General features: G+C 35.8%; 1 protein-coding gene across 1 annotated transcript in view; it reads left to right on the top strand.

Moving 5' to 3' along the window:
• Nucleotides 1-20,920, top strand: part of Thsd7b (thrombospondin type 1 domain containing 7B) — a 705,560-nt gene that overhangs the window by 146,912 nt on the left and 537,728 nt on the right. The window lies entirely within an intron of this gene.

The raw sequence follows: 20,920 nt of genomic DNA, 5'->3' as shown, positions 1-20,920 counted from the left end.
ACAGGTTAGCCCAATTTCAAGAATGGAGAAGTGGACTCCAAATCTTGTTGGAGTTGCTACAAAGTTCTCTTACAAATGGTGTAGATTCAGGGAGAGATGAACAGGTAGTGCTCTTTCTTTCAAAGGACCTAAAGCAGCAGCCTCATGAAGAACTAGCTCAGGTAGTGGGATCCTGAGGCTAATTGGTCTCTGACTGCTGTGAAACTTTGGGCTTTTTTGTTTGTCTTTTTTGTGGATATATGTGTCTCATTTCTTATCATTAGGCTGTCTCTAATACCTATTTACATAACCCTTTCTTTATTACTGTGACTAATTTCCTTAGAAATCAATTGACCAAAATCTGTTAAGGATTTGTCCAAAGTAATTCCTTGTAAGTTTTTGGTATGAGAAGACCTCATTTGTGATGTAGATTTGTGGCTGGAGACTTCAGTCTGCTGCTGCTAGCGGATATCCTACAGAGGTGTGTTTCCAGATGGCCTAGGGTGAGGTTCAGGATAAGAACAATGTCACCATGTTGGTTTCTTCCCCATGTAAGAAAGCATCTTACACTTAACACAGTGATTTCCAAGAGAGGGAAGATGGACATAGTGCTTCTGCTTAACTTTGTTTCATTCTATCTTTAGGCCCTGACACCTTCTTTAGGCCTTGTAATAGGTAGAATGAGTGAGTAAATGCATTGATGATTTGTAGTAGCTCTAAACCCAGCTGGACTTGCAAAAATTCCTAGTGCTTGCTGTAGCTTAAAAAAAAAAAAAAAAAAAAAAGCAGTGCAGGTAATACTTCCTTGCCTCTGAGGAGTATTACAAGGATTAACTAATGCTGGGAAAGGGTTTTGAGAGGCCTAGATGGAGGGCGTCCCATAACTATAATATTTTATTGTTATAATACCATAAAATGCTTTTTGGACATATAGCTTACATATTTTCCATAAAATTAATCCATAAATCATGAACAAAATGTATCAAATCCAAAAGCAATAGCTTTGACCTTAGAATTGCTGCAGCAGTAGTTTGATGATATACTGCCTACTACATCAGCAGTACTCCAAAGTACATAAAATGTGCTTCCATATATTCAAAATGTGCAAACACTTAGAACAAATGACTAGGTCCTTTAAAAAAAAAAGTAGATTAAATGATTCAGTGTTTTTCATATGCATTGTAGGTATTTTTTAGACATTATCATGAATCCTGAAATTTTTAGTTATTTTCACTAATCCACATGAAATATCCACTGTTCATATTCAAATGTTCCCTGGAACTACTTTACAACTTCTTTCTTTGAAAGATAATCCTTGTTTCCTGTACATTCTGCTTAACAGCCATACACAAATGGCCACAGAGCTATTAACAAAATGTCAGCATACATAATCTTTTTGTTACATCTTTGTTTTATGCCATCAACGTGAAAATATAATACTTGCAGTACCCCCCCCCCCAAATACTCATTTCTCTTCCTTAGTTGCAGTACCAAGTTTATGAGTAATATCTATGAATGATGAAAATATATTATCACTACCAATGTTACCCTAAAGTAGTTATTCATTTGAGTATACCTGAAGGAACTATTATGACTTTCTAAATATGAATTCCAGAAACCTGAAAAGATATCCCTGTCATAAATAGACTTTTGCTTAAATAAGGTTATCAAATACTTCCATTGCTCTATATGCTAGTAAAAATTCATTATATTATCCAAGTATTAAGTCAGAATTGTGTGTGCATTCATTTCCCAGAGGGATTTGGTGAAGTCTGGAATGTCACTGAAAGGGTATCTGTATCACAGATACAGGTAACCTTTAAATATTTGCATAGTGTACTAACAGGCAACAGGCTTAGAGAGACCATCACTCATCCCTGCAGGATTCCTGGTCAGTCCTCAGAGTAGCTGGGCTGAACTTTCTCACATGCTAAACTCACATCTTATTGATAAGGTCAAGAACACTTGGTATAAATTCCTTTAACTACTCCTCCCTTAAGATTTGCTTATATACTCCCATTCTCCTTTTCTTCTCTGAGAAGGAATAGAATATATGTAGTTATATATTCTATTGTCAGTGAAACATTCAATTTTCTGATTTATTTTCCTAACTTCCTGTTTCTAAAGCTTTTTTACATTGGTTGGTGTAACTACTTCATAATTCTTTGTTTTAATATTATTGTTGCCCAAGTCTTTTTTTTTTTTTAACTAATGCATTCTAAGCAATCTGAGGAACAGAGATATCATCTTAAGTATCTATGCCTGGTATTTCTGATACGATTATGACAACTGTGTTTTATACATAGAGGCTACTTAATGCTGATTGAATTAAGGTTACACATGGCAGTGATATAAATAGTACCATTTATAGTACTTAATACTGAATTGTATAATTTATATAGGTGGGTGCTAAAACTCTGAAATTTTATACTGAAATAAATATAAATGGATACTAGATTTTTTGTACGTAGACTAGTGATGAGTAATGAAAATAGAGATCATCTTTTTGAACTGAATGTATGCGTATGAGCATATATATATGGTGTATGTGTTTGCAGCACATTGTGAATACTGTACATTTATTTAAAAAGAACAGACATGTAAGAATACAGCTTTTTTCCATGTAAATATGTTTTGCTTTTTTCATTTTCACACCTTGTGTCTAAGAGAAGGTCTTATTTTTTTCCCAATGGGCCTTGACTTGGGATGGGAGAATCACAGTTCTGCTTTTTCTTTTTTGCCCATTCTCTTCAACTCTTAGGATGATAAATATGGATTTATCCAGCTACAGTACTTTCTGCACTAATTTTATCTTAAGATTGTTGTTTTTCTCACATTTCCAACTGTGTGACAAGGTGGTACAAACAGTGTAGTTTATATTAGCTGCATGATTTATAGAGACAGAAGAGAAAGCATTCAGAGGACATAAGGAGGATGCATTAAGTCAAGAATGATGGATAAATGGAATAAGTGTTGACTGTATTACCTACAAAAAGGATAATCCCACATGTATCTATGTATTAAAATTTTCACTTTAATACTTAAGAAAAATTAAAATGTTTCATCATTATTATTTATCTTGTAAAATTTTAATTCCAGATACAACTCTGACCCATGTTTTTATTTTTATTTTACTTTGTGTTTTCATTCCAAATCAGAGATATAATTATCATTTTGTAATTTTAAAAGGCTCTATGTCCTTAAAATTGTCCTTTCACAAGTACATTTCATGGCTTTTGATGCTCTAGGAAAGTGATCGAAATGTTTGCTATTTTATGATATTTTTACACATCTTAGTAAGACCTTCTCATTCAAGATCACTACCAAGAAGAGGTTTAAACATGAATGGTCATGTTCAAACCTGCCTGATGAAAAAGATTAATTTTGTCTCTGCTGGGTTATAGGTCTTCGCCTCCACTTTCTGAAAACACATACTCCTGATAACCTTGACTCTTTTTTAGAAAATAAATGCAACTGATGGACCCTTTCCAAAGTTTGATAGCAGAGAGAACAGTTGGGTTACCGGTGATTTGTATGAATTTCATTGGGAAGTTGGATTCTTTATAACGGGTGTTTCTTTGGAGAAGGTGAGATTACTCTTTGTAAACCTGTGAATCAGCCAGGGCACATTTAATGGAGGGTCAAGAATTCTACTGCCTCTGATAATGGTCCTGTAGATAAGGGTTGAGGAGCCAGGGCTGCACCCCACAACTGCAGTTTGTAACTTTCACCCCTGCCCTGCATAGTAGTCTGCAGGGGAGGTCTGGCTGTTAACTCCACTGTGAAGTTGACAAAACCTATTTGCTTTTCTGTGGGATATAAAGGTGAAATTCAGTTAAAGTGCCCAGGGTCACACAGCCAGAAAGTGGAGGAGCTGCTGTTCCAATCAAGGCTGTCTGAATCTAAAGTTTAGAGTCTATTTCTAGAGCAGGAAATGAGAAAGATAAAGTGAATTTGTTTAAATAGCACTCAAATGTGGCAATAGGGATGGTTCTGAAAACTTGTTTATTTGAGGATTAATAAAAATGGAGGGCAGGTGGTGCACACTATTGAATGTTTCTTTGGGAAGCCACAGTTGAACTTAGAGTGCTGAATAGACATTAGTGGTGCTCTGATATTCACCTTTATAAAGTACACATTTTAAAGGTATGTGACACAGAGATGTAGTCAAACCTTAGGCTGTCTGTCCTAAATCTCCCCTCATTTCTTTTTTTAAAATTTGTTTTAATTAGTTATACATGACAGTACAATGACTTTGATATATCATACATTTGAATCAGATGGGATATAATTTCTCATTTTTCTGAGTGTACAGATGATGTGGCTTCTTTGTAATATAGAAAAGTCACCCATCTCCTATGATTTTTGTTAGGATTAAATGATACAGTGTACATCAGTGACCTCTAATTATGGAGATATTGTTCCCTTGGGGGAAATTTGGCAATATCTGGAGACATTTTAGACTTTAATATAATTTTTAAAAACTCAATAGATACAATTAAATATATTGTGTACAACATGTTTTGAAGTTTTTGTACACACACACACACACACACACGAAATAACTAAATCTACCTATGGAGAGATTTTTGATTGTCATGATGGTAGTACTCCTGCCATTTGTTAGGTTGAGGCTAAGGATCTGCTAAGCATCCTGCAATGCATAAGGTTGCTCCTCACAGCAAAGATTTATCTGGCTTCACATGCACTGCATGTGAAGTGCATGCACATGCCTTCAGTTACATAAAAGTAGTGTACACCCTAATCATGTGTTTCATCAGGAAAGGAATTATGAGGTACTCAAAGTAAACTTTATTATTCTCCTCCTCTAGGTCAACAGCACAGGAGGTAGGTTGCATTTTTTTCTTTCTGAGATCCAGTAGATGGGGCATCCACCATACCCATGGTTTATATGGTAAACTGGGGAAAAAGTAAAAGAGAGAAACTCTTGTTGGGTGTCTTGAACAGGCTAAGATAAAACCTCAAGTAAACCTTGATGTAAATTAGAAGTGTTGCCTTCAGTTACATCAAAGTAGTGTACACCCTAATCATATGTTTCATCAGGAAAGGAATTATGAGGTACTCAAACTAATTCTCTGAAATCACAGGGGAGTAAAAAGTTTTGGTAGTGTGTTATGGTAAGTTAGTGCTTGGGGGATAAAATGTTATAGTCAACATTAAATCTCCATACTTAGACCAGAATTAAGTATTGATTTTTAGTGAACAGGGATATTACAGAGTACAGTTCACTCTAAAATGACAATAAATGTAATCTTTTTGGATGGTTCAGAAAAATCTTCCTGTATTTTATCAATTTCTCTGTGGTCACTATGAGGATAAAGAACTCAAATTTCTTAAATACTGGATATGTGTACTCATTTTCATATCATAACACAAGACTAAATGGGGTAGTATTCCATTTGTTTATATAAAAAACAAGAGAAACAGAAAAAGTCTCCTTGAGGGTGTTGGCCATGAGTGGATACAAGGGATGCTAATAAGCAATATCTTTGGTCATGGAAGTAATTAATGCAAATTAGGGGTGATTGATGTATGAACAAAATGTCCTAAGATGTTAAGAAAAACTAATACACATTCACATGTGTGTATATATACACACAAGACTATGTGTGTGTGTGTGTGTATCTAATATACATCTATGAAACAATTATACATGTATTTCATTAATACATGTACTTATATACAAAGATATGCATAACCAATAATTGGTTAAAATATATCTAATATATCAATATAATATTGATATTACATAATATATTGATACAATGATTCAAATATATAAGCCAATTCTGTTTAGTAAATATTATTACAGAATGTCAGATTCATGTACTGTTCCCTGATGTGGCACACAGAGTCAATAATAGTATGTTCTAAAATTGGAATCAATGATTGCATTGCTATAATTCACTAATGTATGGCTAGTAAAGTACATCCTATCATATCCTGAAATAAATCCTAGCATAGCATAAACTCTGCTTGAAATGATATAGAAAATCTAAAATTAGTCCCATATGCAAGACCTCTTCATTGTTTGAAGAGTTAGCAGCATATTCAGCGTTTATTCTGAATTGTTTTGTGCCTTTGCCTTGAACCTTGTCCCTATTCCATTCACTTTGGTTTTGTGTCTTGGGGTTTTGGAAATTGCTTAGCTAACACCTAACAAACATGCTGTCTCTACTGTGTGTTTTATAACCATCCACCTTTGTGAACATGTGGCAGATCTCTGACGTTTTCTCTTGTGTCCATTGCTTTTTGGTTTTTATTCTGGGAAGGATGTGAATAATGGGCTTTGGGTTCAAAGATGACATGGAACCTAGATGTATGAGATGTGATTTCTAAAATTAAAATTTTTAAATGTTTTCATCTCATGTTACCTATAATCATGGAAGTTAAAAACATTAAAAAGATGAACTGCCTCGTATAACAACCCAAAAGTATCATGTATGCAAAATATTTCTTTTTTTTCTTTTAAATATTCAGATTTTTAAATTTTTTTTAGTTGTTGATGGACCTTTATGTATTTATATGCGGTGTTAAGAATCGAACCCAGTGCTTCACATATGCTAGGCCAAGCGCTCTACCACTGAGCTCGACCCTAGCCCCAAAATATTCCTTTTTAAAAAATTATCTTTAGTAAAAAGGGTTACATACTTTGCGCACTAGAGTTCAGGTCTTGGGAATTCAAAATGTGTATTAAAATCCTTGAAGAGTCTTATAAAATGGAGAATTTTGAATTTTATTTAACCCTGCATTCTTCCCAAATGTATTTAATAACAGGGTCTCTCCTTGCCTACTGATCTCAGGAGATACACTCATTCCACTGAAAACAGTTTGGGAAATCCTGTCTGTAGTAGGAATAAGTACATTCTATCCGTAGTAGGAATAAGAGGAGGTGATTACTCCAGGAAAGGCAAGGACAACAGCTTTCCTTGTCTCCAGGAACTTGTATATCTCAGCATTTTTTTTTTTTTTCAGTAGTCTGCAAACTAACATTAAGTCTATCAAGTGAAAAAAAAAGAAACACCTTATAATAATTACTATTTTCATTATGGGAATGTAAAGTACCCCCTTAACTGAAATGACATTTATTCAATTCACTTTCTTTGGAAGCTGAATTCCCACAAAGCACTCTGGGAAATTCCAATCTTGAAAAAGCTAAAAAGAGTTGACACCAACTGCAGGTCATTGGTATGTGCTCACGCTGCTGCGAAAGGGTAATGAGGATGGATTTCTCAGTGAACTATTGAGCGAAGGCTTGCATGTCCTACAGGCTTGTCAGTCCCTGGACCAGAGGGAGACGCATTTATTAATACTTCTTTGATTCCCTTTAAAATTATAATTATATGTGCTAGTGATTGTTGCAGTAGGTATCAGTCTTAACCCCAAATATCTCGTGTATAAGAAATATAATTTTGTTTTTCTCTATCTTTATTTGATTATGTTTTGAGCCCTTTCTACCATGAAGTTCCCTGACTTTTTCTCTAAGAGGTCCACCTTTCTATGTCAGATTACAAGTGCATACTAATTCCTGAGAGGCCAGCTGGCAACACTCTGACTCTCTGGAGCTTCTGTGCTGGGCTAGTCCTTTATGGTACTTTTCTGCTACGTTGAGCCCTTCCAGGAGGTACTCAGTGGCTGTGGCTTGCTCTGCTTGGATAGAGCTGAGGCTTCTTTTCTGGGAAAACAAGGTACAGGGTCTGTCACGGACACTAGCATCTCTAGTCTAATCAGTTTTGCTCAAGGCAGGAGAAGGGGCAGGGAAGAGGGTTTTTTTGTTGTTGTTGTTATTGTTTTTTTTTTTTTTTGTGTGTGTGTGTGTATGTGTTATTGTTATTTTTGTTTTGTTTTGTCCCTTGAGCCAGGAAATACATACACTACTTCAGGGAAGAGAATCTGCCCCTCAGAAACACCCAACACCCCAGCGTAACCTATGTAATAAATTATACTACCAGAGACTTGGCTGTATTTACTTCTTCTTTATTGCACCTCTCTTCTAAAAAATATGAGCATGGGTCACTAATGACCATTTAAAAAGTTGCAAAACAGAAAAGAGAAATACCAGGAAGAAGGAAAACTCTTGTATATATAAATATTTTTAAAATGTCTTCTGACCACTCTCATTAATTTTTGTATTTCTATAATCAAAATTCATTTCTTTTTAATAATTTTTTACTTGTTTTAATTAGTTATACATGACAGTAAAATGGATTATGCACTTTTACATATCATACATAGATGGGATATAATTTCTCTTTTTCTGAGTGTACATGTTACATATATACATAAGGTAATAATGTCTGTTTCATTCTACTATCTTTCCTATTCCTACATCCCCTCCCCTCTTCTTCCATCACTTCCCTTTACCTAATATAAGGTAGTGCTATTCTTCTCTAGTGCCCCCACCCCCTGTCTTATTGTGAATTAGCATCTGCATATTAAAGAAAACATTGGGCCTTTGGTTTTTTGGGATTGGTTTATTGCACTTAGTATGATATTCTCTAACTCCTTCCATTTACTGGCGAATGCCATAATTTCACTCTTCTTTAAAGCTGAGTAATATTCCATTGAGTATATATACCACATTTTCTTTATCCATTCATCTATTGAGGGTCACCTAGGTTGCTTCCATAGTCTAGCTATTGTGAATTGAGCTGCTATAAACATTGATGTGGATGCATTACTGTAGCATGCTGATTTTATGTCTTTTGGGTATAAACCAAGGAGTGGGATAGCTGGGTCATGTTAGGGTCCATAAACAAGTCAAGTTGGCGCCTGGCACTTTGCCAGAGGGAGTGGTTTGTGAAGTAACGCCAGCGAGCCATTAGGATGATAGAGATTCCTTAATGACTGACTGCTGTGTCTAGATTATGTCAATTAAGTTAAGCTGTGTGTAATTATTAAGATGATGAGGATTCCTTAATGGCCAATTGATGTAAATTGAAACAAGTTGTGTATAATCAGTTAAGTGTATATATACCTCTACTGTCCGACAATAAAGCGGCTCCGGCTGTATCAATCTTCACAAGTTGCTTGTCACTCACCCCCCCCCCCCCCCCCCCCGTTATTTTGCCCAGCCAGCCGGGCTGCGGCAGGGTCAAATGGTGGTTCCATTCCCAGTTTTCTGAGGAATTTCCATACTGTTTTCCATAGTGGTTGTACCAATTTGCAGTCCCACCAGCAATGTATGAGTGTACCTTTTTCCCCACATCCTCACAAACATTTATTGTTTTCTGTATTCTTGATGATTGACCTCCTGACAGCAGTGAGATGAAATCTTAGTGTAGTTTTGATTTGCATTTCACTAATTGCTAGAGATATTGAACACCTTTTCATATATTTGCTGATTGATTGTATATCTTTTTCTGTGAAGTGTCTATTCAGTTCCTTAGCCCATTTATTTATTGGGTTATTTGGTTTTTTGGTATTAAGTTTTTTGAGTTCTTTATATATTCTAGAGATTAATGCTTTATTGGAGGTGCATGTGGTAAAGATTATCGCCCAGTCTGTAGGCTCTCTCCTCACATTACTTAGCTGAGAAGAAGCTTTTAAATTTGAATCCATCCCATTTATTGATTCTTGATTTTACTTCTTGCACTTTAAGAGTCCGGTTAAGGAAGTCAGATCCTAGACTGATGTGGTGAAGATTTGGGCCTATTTTTCTTCTATTAGGCACAGGGTCTCTGTTCTAGTGCATAAGTCTTTGATCCATTTGAGTTTATTTTTGTGCAAGGTGAGAGAGGTTTAATTTTATTTTGCTATATATGAATTTCCAGTTTTGCCAGCGCCACTTGTCGAATAGGCTGTCTTTTCTCCAGTGATTGTTTTTGGAAACTTTGTCTAGTATGAGATAACTATATTTGTGTGGGTTTGTCTCTGTATCATTGATACACAAGTTTATTTTGGTGCCAGTACCATGCCATTTTTGTTACTATAATTCTGTATTATAGTTTAAGGTCTGGTATTGTGAATTTAAGCTCCTACTTCACTTTTCTTGCTAAGGATTGCTTTAGCTATTCTGGGTCTTTTATTTTTCCAAATAAATCTCATGATTGCTTTTTCTATTTCTATGAAGAATGTCACTGGGATTTTAATAGGAATTGCATTAAATCTGTATAACACTTTTGGTAGTATGGCCATTTTGACAGTATTCTGCCTATCCAGGAGTATGGGAGATCTTTCCATCTTCTGAGGTTTGCTTCAATTTCTTTCTTTAATGTTCTGTAGTTTTCATTGTAGAGGTCTTTCACCTCTTTTATTTGATTGATTCCCAGGTTTTTTTTTGAGGCTATTGTGAATGGGGTAGTTTTCCTAATTTCTCTTTCAGTGGATTCATTGTTGATGTATAGGACTGGGTTGATTTATGGGTGTTGATTTTATATTCTGCTACTTTGCTGAAATCATGTATTAGTTCTAGAAATTTAGTGGTGGAATTTCAGGTATCTTCTAGATATAATATCATGTCATCAGCAAATAGTAATAGTTTGAGTTCTTCTTTACATATATGTATCCCTTTAATTTCTCTATTTTGTTTAATTGCTCTGGCTAGAGTTTCAAGGATGATGTTGAATAGAAGAGGTATTTTTGTATTTCTGTAATCAAAATTCATTTCTTAAACATGTTTCAAGGTGGGTCCTGGGTCTCTGATACAGATTCTCCCCCTCTGAATAAATAGTTCCATTGCCAGCCCTGCTAGGGTGCAAGCACGAGACATTTTCTTCAGAGTCTTCCAGGTTCTTGCTAGGAGTCTGCATCTGACAGCCTTCTCCCTGCTGTTGGGGTTTTCTGCATCTTTTAGTGCTTCATCATCAGGCAGAGGACAGGTCCACATTAATAGGCTTAAAACATACCTTCTATGCTCTTCCTTTAGGCATTTTCTTAGGCATCAGAGAATATCATCATGTCAACAATCTGTAAAAAGATCACATTCACCTTCATTTCCTTTGTTCTTTTAATATTCTTGAAAATATTCGGGAAACTTAAGGTACTTGGAGTTCTTATAAAGATTAGTCTGCTAATCTTTATAAGAACTGCATTACATGATTATTATAAATCATTGAGTATAGTGTGTAGTGTGTTGCTGCTGTTGTCATTGTAATGAGCCTGTGACCATCACAATTCCATCTCCCATTCTTCTTTAGTTTTGCCAATAGTAGCCAACTTGATAGGATCATATTTGCAATTCTCATTTATCTTTTCTTTTTCTCAAAGTATTTAAATAATTGCAATCTTACTTGTTGAGTGTGTTTCCTGGATCATTTTGATTAGACATATGCCTAAGACGAAATATGTTTTTATAAACTTGGGAATTTTAGTACATTAACATGCTAATCAAGAGAAGATTGGACACTCCATTACTAAATTCCATTGGATTTATGGAGGTTGGCAAGAAAGGGTCCACAGAGTCCAACAAAGAAAAATGGGCATTACAGATGGGATTTGTGAAAAAAACAGCATTTGAAAATTCTCTGGGGTACCATTTTTAGAGTTCTCTTCCTATAAGCATAAGTTAAGGCGACACAAAGGAAAGACTTTTTTTAAAATTTGTCCCCTATTTTCTCAAAACCAACATGCAATTGCCCTAGTGAGTTCACAGTTGTGATATTACTCCTAACTGTAGTTGTCCATGACTCTGCTACATACACTGCTACTTCTTCTAGCTTCAATGATACACAGTTCTGATTGAACACTCATCACATGCCAGGTGATGAGCTATTGCCAGGAATGGAGTAGTGAATGGGACCAACATGTTTCTGTCATAACAGAATTGTAGAGTCATGTGGGTGAGTCAAGGATCAAACAATGAATTACACAAATAAATTTGTAATGGCATGAGTGACAAATATTTTGAAGGAGAATAAAGTACTATCAGAGCACCAGAAAGAGTTTACTAAGGAAGTGATGTAAGATCTGAAGGATGAGTAGGAATGAATTTCATTGGAGTCTCAAGTGCAGTGGGTATGATTCGGTTTAAGACACAGTACATATGGATGCAGAGATAGAGGGGGAACGGGGCACATTAGAAGGATGCCAGAAGTGGCTGATATGATGGAACAGCAGTAGGTGACCCAAATGATCAGGACACTAAGGGAATAAGGTAGGGCCTGGTCAGATAGGTACTTGCATGTCATATTAACTATCTTGTAATTGTTTATTCTGGAAAGAACAGGAAACTGAGGTTTTTTTTTTAATTTTTTAATTGATTTTTTTAAAAATAAATGACAGTGGAATGCATTACAATGCTCATTATACATATACAGCACAATTTTTCATATCTCTAATTTGTATATAAAGTATGTTCACACCAATTCGTGTCTTTATATATGTACTTTGAATAATGATGCCCATCACATTCCACCATCTGGCCCCCTCCCTTCCCCTCCTACCCCTTTGCTCTATCTAGAGTTTGTCTATTCCTCCCATGCTCCCTCTCCCTATCCCACTATGAATCAGCCTCCTTATATCAGAGAAAACATTTCGACATTTGTTTTTCTTGGGATTGGGCTAACTTCACTTAACATTATCTTCTCCAACTCCATCCATTTACCTGCAGATGCCATGATTTTATTCTCTTTTATTGCTGAGTACATTCCATTGTGTATATATGCCAAATTTTTTATCCAGTCATCTACTGAAGGGCATCTAGGTTGGTTCCATAGTTAAGCTATTGTGAATTGTGCTGCTATAAACATTGATGTGGCTGTGTCCCTGTAAGTATGCTGTTTTAAAATCCTTTGAGTATAGCCTGAGAAGAGGGATAGCTGGGCCAAATGGTGGTTCCATTTCCAGTTTTCCAAGGAATCTCCATACTGCTTTCCATATTGGCTGCACCAACAGGAAGCTGTTGATGGGCTTTTAGCATGGGAATAACATCCAGATAATACATTGCACTAAATTTGAATTATTAAACAACACATGGTAATAGGGAAAAATAATTGATGACAGGGGTGGAATGAGGGTGGATCAATATATTGTGGAAGTTTATATGTTATTGGATTTCTAGCCATAGGCCAACTCTAGGGCTTCCAACAAATCACATACAGTCACTTACCCCAAAAACAAATGGAAAAAGTATTGTTAAAAAAGCAAGAAAAGAACTTTAATCAATATAGCTATACATAGAAGACCATGGACAAGTTTTTCCAGCCCTGTTTTAGGGGTTACTTGTATGAGCATTGTGTTTAAATAGAGGGAGAATTAGGGCAGCGGCAAGAGGGTATTGTAACTCTGCAGCCTTGGTCAAAATGATCTGGTCTTTTACCAGCTCAAGCCTGGTTCTTCAAGGTCCTGGAAGAAGTTGTTATCATCACTGCTTGAGGAAGCAATCCATTTCCCTTGGGATGATTGCTCATGTCAAAGGGGAGCATCCTCAGTTTCTGTATTGTGGTAATCACTGTAACTTAGTGGTTGATGTCATCAGGGGGGATGTCATCATGGGGGGATCTGTTTGTGAGGCTTCACTGTTCTTGCAATCCAAGGTTACTGCAGGTTTAGGGCAGTGGGTAAAGACTTTTATTCCATGTTCCAGGGGTGTGAAATGGGGCGTTTTAACATCTGGCAGTTGAAGATCCCCACAAATATTGATGATGTCTTGTGGTTTTTAGCAAAAGCAGCCTCTAAGTTCCTGTTACGTAAACAGGTAGTTCATCCTCTCACACATGAAACAGAGAGGGGAGCTGGGGCTAAGGTGGCCACAGCGGCGATGAAGAAGCATCAATAGGGTAGAGTGACATTTAGGAGGTAAAACTGATGAATGAGTGATCGGATGTGATCTTTAACATTGTTATGTACATCTTTAGCATACCCATTAGACTACATAGGTCAAATAGGTGATTTTAGTTGTTTCTAGATAGAAAAAAAAAAGTTAACATTGTGATTTTGCCACGATACTGCTATTTCTCAGACTTTTTTCCAAGCATAATAACTTGAAAATTATTTTCCCAACTAGAAAAGAATCTAAAATACTATTAAAATTGCTGTTTTGAAAGAGAAATAATTATTTCTTTTAAAAAAAATGAGACGAGCTATTCTGTCTGCCAAAATGCAGCTAGTGTTTTGTTCTCTCTCATTTGTACTTCATACAAATATCTGCTACTAGAAAGAGAATGTACTCTAAAGCAGATATACTCCATGTGACCATTACAGTGACAGTTTTTTCAAAGTCACAAAGAAAAATATTATCTTGAATATGCTCCTGTGCTATTTTTATTCTTAGGCAGTTATTTCTTAAGTTACCTAATGGAGAATGCCATGCTTGATACCATCCCACCCTTCTGGGTGTTTTTAAAGCCTGTTTGCCTGGCCCCATAACTGCAGTGCTGCCTTTTCCTGAATCTCTAGTAGAAAACATAGAAGGCCTCCAGGTAGTCCAACATTTACTGACTATAAGCAGAACTATATGCTCCGTTTTTGAGCAGAGACACATCTTAAATGTTTCCTCCTCCTTTGCATGTTTTCCAGTTTGCTTTCTGCACAGGGTAAAGGAAACAGAATTCTGACTCTCCTGGAGAGTCCAGAATGCCTAGGTGGTCAGTAAACTGAGCGAGGAAATCCTTGAGAACAACAATGTGTGGTATTGGCTTTATTCCATCTCTGGCTTATTTGCGATTGTCTTTTCCACTTAACTAACACAAAACAGCTGAGTAAATGATTTTCTTCCACCTCTCCAGGGAATCTGGAGAGCTGAGCTGAAGCATTTACTGTAAGTAAAGTCAAAGTTGAGTGGAGCCATATTTATGGGATGAGAATACCCCATAAATATCTCTTGACAAGTATCAGAGCCTTGGGAGTTCTGAGGCCACCACCTGAGCCAGCCCACTGAACTGGGACAGAGATGGGGCAAAGAGCTATAGGCAGATGGCGGGGGGGGGGTGGCAAAACCCTCAGTTCCTCATGCTAGCTGCATACCCATCAGACAGACCCCCTTCTAAATATCTTTTGCCTAATGGGCTTTGCAAGGCTTCATTTGTTCACCGGCTATCACTGCTAAGAATAGATTCACTGCAGTTGTGGGAAAGGTTTAGCATAAGAGCTTGAGAGGGCTCCTGAGCTGTTTACCTTGAGTGATTCTTGGATCTCAAGTATTGATGTTCTCATCCAGCAAAGCAGAACAATATCAACGATATGAATAATGCATGTGTGGCACAGGGAAGATAGTAGGTGTTCAGAAGGAACTGGTGCCTGTTACTGTTATTGCTGTAGCTAGTCTATGGACACATCATTTCTTATTGCTGCTTGAGGGTTCCTTCTTGTGTTAAGCCCCCAAACCTTAATGTATGTACTCAAGCAGGAATTCAGTCTGTTTTCATTGCATATAAAGGCACGATGTGTCACAATTCATATAATAAACTGTGAAGGGCCCTTGGGAGTAACTGTCTGCTCTGGGTAACAGTTCAGGGGGCTGAGAAGTCTCAATAGGCAGTTTGTTGCCTGTTATATGAGATTTAATATAATTTTCATGTGTTTTTTTCCCTCCGTTTTCTCCCCCACCCGTTAGATTGCAATCATTTATGGAGTACTTATTCTCCCCTTACATTCTTAGAAATGTAGTAATAGAGACCAGAGTATTATAGTATGCAGACCACTGGGTTAGGCGCATGGAAATGACATTGTCATTCTCATTTCCACTTGAAATGCTTGTGTGACCTTGAGAAAGTCATTGAATTTGTCTGGGCTTTATTTCCTCCTGCACAAACTGTGAGCTGTGAGATTCCCTTTCTACCCCTGCATTCTAGGGAGTTAGTAGGGTGTGGGTTTAGTGATCCTAAAAGACTCACTTGTGTCAGAATGCTGTGAAGTATAGTGGCTTGAGAGTCTCTTTTAGCCTTTAGAATTTTTAGAAAGTGGAGTTCAAATCACATATATTGATAAACAATTTTTTAAGGTGGTTTTCTGTCTCTCTGGTGTTCGCATCAGCTGATGAGTCATTCAGATACATTTCTAATCTATTTTTCCTGCCGAGCTACTTTTAATGGATGTTCTAGCCAGTGGCGACTAATACTTTGTAATCAAAAATGATAAATAACAGATGCAGTTTGATTTGAAGTCAGAGGTATCTGTCTATAAAGGTGAAATGGATAGAGAATATGTTATTAGTGTCAAACATAATATAATTCTTCAGAAAGAATCAGTGATGTTAGCAACAATGCCTATGCCTCCATGAAGTATGAATGTCCTGTCACAATTCTGTGACAGGAATCATGGATACCGTTGAAAGTAAGTTTTTATACCTATGAAAATGAAGTTGTATTTGGAAGCATTTATTTTTTTCCTGGGAAGATTTCTTAGGAGATTTATTGGAATGCTTTAGCATACATATTTTTTAGGCCATTGGACATGTTTTCTGAAAATAATTTTAGTGTTAAGGATTATTTGAATTATAAAAAATGCAAAAGGATGCTTTTAATGAATGGCCTTAAAACTTAAATTCCTTCCCACCTGAAAATATTTGTGTTTCTATATTCTCTGTTGTATTCTTAGCAGCATCTGGTGACAAATGACTCAGTAATGAGTATGTGAAATGAGCAGATTTTCTTTGAGAGTTCATAAAGTATTGAGTATTTCAGTGCATCCTCTGGTGGTGGATTTACTGATTATCCTGATAGATACAGAAATCTGGGCTTGGAACCTCACAACTCTTCTTTTTTTCATCAGTATACCTGCTTCCAAGATTCCCTCCCAGCTTTGGGTTTGCTGCTTCAGATCTAAAGAACTCTGGGAAACCATTCAGGTTGTTAATACAGTGTATGGTAGGTTGCAAATAGGCTTGTACAGGGGGTCATAAGACCTTCTCATGGGTAAACCAGCAGTACCTTTAGAATACAGATTGTGTAAGAGATAATGTCTCATTAACTTTCATATTCCCAGAGTCTGATGTACTACCTGTCAAATGGTTAGTGATGAATAATTGTTTAAATGAATGAATACCACTTTTTCTCATTCTTGTGTTCTTGGATGTATTTTATTAAGTGAAGTTTCTTATATAAGCATCTGCTAGGTAAGTGAGCTATTACTTTATTCTAAAGTTGTTGCAGATATCTTTGGAGCAATGAAAGTTACTACATAAATTTTGAGCTATTTCTTGAAGATGAAGTCTCTTGCAAGTGAGTCACTGTTGTTTTATATCAGATTTTATAATTCTGTGGTTTATGATAGTGCTCTGGTAGAATAATTATCCACAGATATTTTAACTTAAGATGGTAAAGTTCTGCATTATGATTCATGTCAGTCCTCAACCCTCTTTCCCAAGTTAAAACTACAACAATGCCAGGATAATAAAAGCTGTGGCTAGGAAAAATGAATAATAAGGCAAGCATCTCTTCCTACTGCGTGAATGATATTAAATCAGGGTTGCCACTTCAAACAGTGATACGTACTATGCAGAAGCAGTGGAGAGTGTGTTGATTTTCTCTGACCTGAAGAATCCCCCCTTTTTTGGCTGCAGACATTTTAGTGGGCACCACACCTAAATTGAAGGATATAGCAGTCTGTCTCAAATATGATAATTTAGATTGGGTAACATATTCATCTAAACTAATCAAGTTAAGGGATAACTTAATTAAGAGAATAAAATTTGCCAGCACTTTTCTGCTTCTGGCAGAATATTACATTAGAGCTTTCACATATTTGAACTTCCTGCCAAAACACAGGCCAAAGACAAAAAGGAACCAGTCAAGAATTTGAATGTGACCTCAGTTCATCAATGCTACCCTTCAACGTCCAAAGAACTTACTTGAAAACCACAATTTTAATTTGTTAATTAAAACTGATGTGGCTTAAAATACTTAGCAGTTTATTCGGTAGTAACTGAATTTAGTTGTACTGAAAGCATAGTAAGTTGCAGATAGAAGACAGATAATATATTCAAAACCACCATCCCTTTTGTATCATTGAAAATTGTTTTCAAGAATGCAATATAGCATGAGTTGAAGTTTAGAGCAATCTTAGTAACTAAACTTTTAAAATATTTTAGGTGTTCTAAATTTTGTTTGATTTTATAATCTGGTACCTGTGTTCTAATTAAGACAAAAGTTGGAACTGATATTTAAAATAATAATTTTATTATTTTTTCCTACATTACTTATCCCAAATATATATTCTGAATGTAATCACATTTTATGTATGTGGTAAATTTAAAGATGATATTCTTCTTTTTTTCTGCAACTGCTCAAATTTTTAATCTTCCATTTCTGAAATTGGACAAGAGATATAAGCTTTCTCCAACTACAGGCCACATTTTACTTCAATATGTTTTCTGAAAACCCCTCAGGGCTAGGTGATTTTCACTCTGTGTATTGAAAGTTTGTTGCCAATAAAAGTGAATAAATCATGGAACACATTTTCTTCCATGCCTGAGAAATGCAAATTATTACAGGTCAATTGCTGAAAGGTCTTGTCTCCATCTCCTATGTCTTTTTTTTTGCAATTTGTTTTTCATTTAGTTTAAGCATACACAATTTACTTTGCATTTACTTGTTATTTAAATGTTTTCAGCTGTCGCCAAAGTTTGCTTTAACATGAGGAACTGTTCTCACTTCACTCTGTTTTTCTAAATGTACCCTCTAATGTTTACAAATATATGCACTTTTTATCTCATGACAGCTACTGCCTAAATTTCCAGCTCTAGGAGGGAGAAATCATTGTTCATCCACCACTTTCATTTGTTGTTGCTTTTATGTCCAAAGGAATATTAACCTGCCAATAGGAGACCATGGCTAAGCTAACAAGCAAATCTGCAATAGTAGCAATTTTAATTTCTTAATAGTTATATTTTGTCTTCCACTGATTTAGGAAAATGTTACTATTTGGTAAAATTCTGTATGACTGGAGGATGTGAAATCTAAGAGAATAACAGTGACTTATCAATATAATTTATAAAGTGATAATTATTTCAAATAACAAAAAGGCTACCATAAATGTTTATAAGTAACTGGAGAACTTTTAATAAGAAATCAGTATTATAATGGTAAGAAAATATATTAGTCAAATGCTTTGAAAGGAAGAAGTAATAAATGAGTTAAATTTGATATTAAAATTTTCAAGATTGATTATAAGTGGCTTGACTTTTCTTGTCTTTATTTAATCCACATATCAAATATCCTGAATAGAAAGTTGCATGTTTTTAATATCTAAATAAATAGTGATAAAATGACAACATTGTTAAAAAGCCTCAGTGCTTTTCCAGAAAGTTTAATTTTATCCAAAACATTTTTTAATTTAAATAATTTTTTTCTTTCTATATGACAGCGAAATGCATTACAATTTTTATTACACATATAGAACACAATATTTCATATCTCTGGTTGTATATAAAGTATATTCACACCAATTCCTGTCTTCATATATGTACTTAGGATAATAATGCCCATCACATTCCACCATCATTTCTAACCCCATGCTCCCTTCCTTACCCTCCCACCATGGGAGGAAGAGATAAACTCATTTTATCCAAAACATTTTATGTTGTTTGAAACTGATTTTTAAAAGTTGGCTGCAAACTTCAAAATTTTAGACTTTTAAAGTTGTATAATTCTGAAATTTCTCTTTAGTAACTGGACTTTTTTTTAATAAATAGTAAAAAATTTACAAGTGTATTCTGACATGATAGAAGTTGCTAAGACAATTAAAGTGCTCCAGAATATCTGGACTATAGAGCATGTAATAACATGCCAAGTAATAACAACTATCCCAAATTTCAAAGTTCAAAACTGTAGGTAACTGTGGGAACATCCAGGGCAGGCAATGGAATCTGTTAGTGTTGAGATCATCATTTCCCACATGTGTTCTCTGAACCATGACCACTCAGTGCTGCCATGACACACCCCAGGATGTGAGTAGACAAACCCACAGGCATTTTCCTGAGTAAAATCTGACTTTCTAATCAATGAAACCCATTCTTGTGTTTCAGCAAGAGGAAACTCTTGCTTGTGGTGAGTGAAAGAAGATGAGGGTTATTTTTCCATGTTAATCACCCTTACAAAGTGACAGGAGTAATTATCAATGTAGCCCAACATGTTAATGCCAAGAATTATAGGTTTGTATGAACTAGAAGAGGATGTGAGGAAGAACTGGGATGACTGTAGTTTGAAACCGTTGTCTTATCGTCCTGCTTAAGTAAGACATCCTCGTTGTCACACATAGTCCCAAATGCAGATGCTTGTTTGTCTGGGGATACATGTTTCTGCCACAATGCATGTGGCTATGTACGTGCCCTACTGTTGCTACAAATGTAATGAAAATGTGCATGAAAATACAATTAATTAATTGGAAATTTGAGTGGATGATCAGATTTGGGGGGAAAGGGAGAAAATGTATTTCTCTAGTCCCTGTCAATTAATATGCTTCTCGACGTGTGAAGTACCTTAATGATCCTCACAGTTGTGCAGGGGCAGAGGTTAACTACTTAACCTTATAAAACTTTTTTCAGGTTCAGATGATATATTTAAATAAAGGGAAAGAGAGGCAGCCATTTTTTTTTCTCATTGACTCAATATATGATTACTTGCTATCCTTGGGAATAAATACACGATGAACCTTTTGGATAATGCCAAGGGGTATGTCTATAGATAGAAGCCAAAAATGTGATAAACATCAATAGGCAGCCCTCTGGTTTGCTCATTTCTTGATCTCTTTCCAATGAAGACTAATTAATCAAAAGATATGATAAATTATAAGCTAATGTTGTCAACTTCAATACCCACCAAATATTAAAACTGTCCAGCTGCATTGGTGCACACCTGTAGTCCTATGTAATTGAAGGCTGAGACAGGAGAACAGCCTAGGAGTTCAAGGCCAGACTGAGTAATATAGTGAGACCTAGTCTCAAAAAAAAAAGATAGCACATTTTATTTCTACGGTTCTAGGGGCAAAATTTCTATAGGCAATTCAGTGCTGTTGTTTCTTATACCACCTTACTTTTTCAATC

This window comes from Marmota flaviventris, chromosome 11 (assembly GCF_047511675.1).
Source record: "Marmota flaviventris isolate mMarFla1 chromosome 11, mMarFla1.hap1, whole genome shotgun sequence".
Classification (NCBI taxonomy): Eukaryota; Metazoa; Chordata; class Mammalia; order Rodentia; family Sciuridae; genus Marmota; species Marmota flaviventris.
This window is presented reverse-complemented; position numbering and strand designations above follow the sequence as displayed.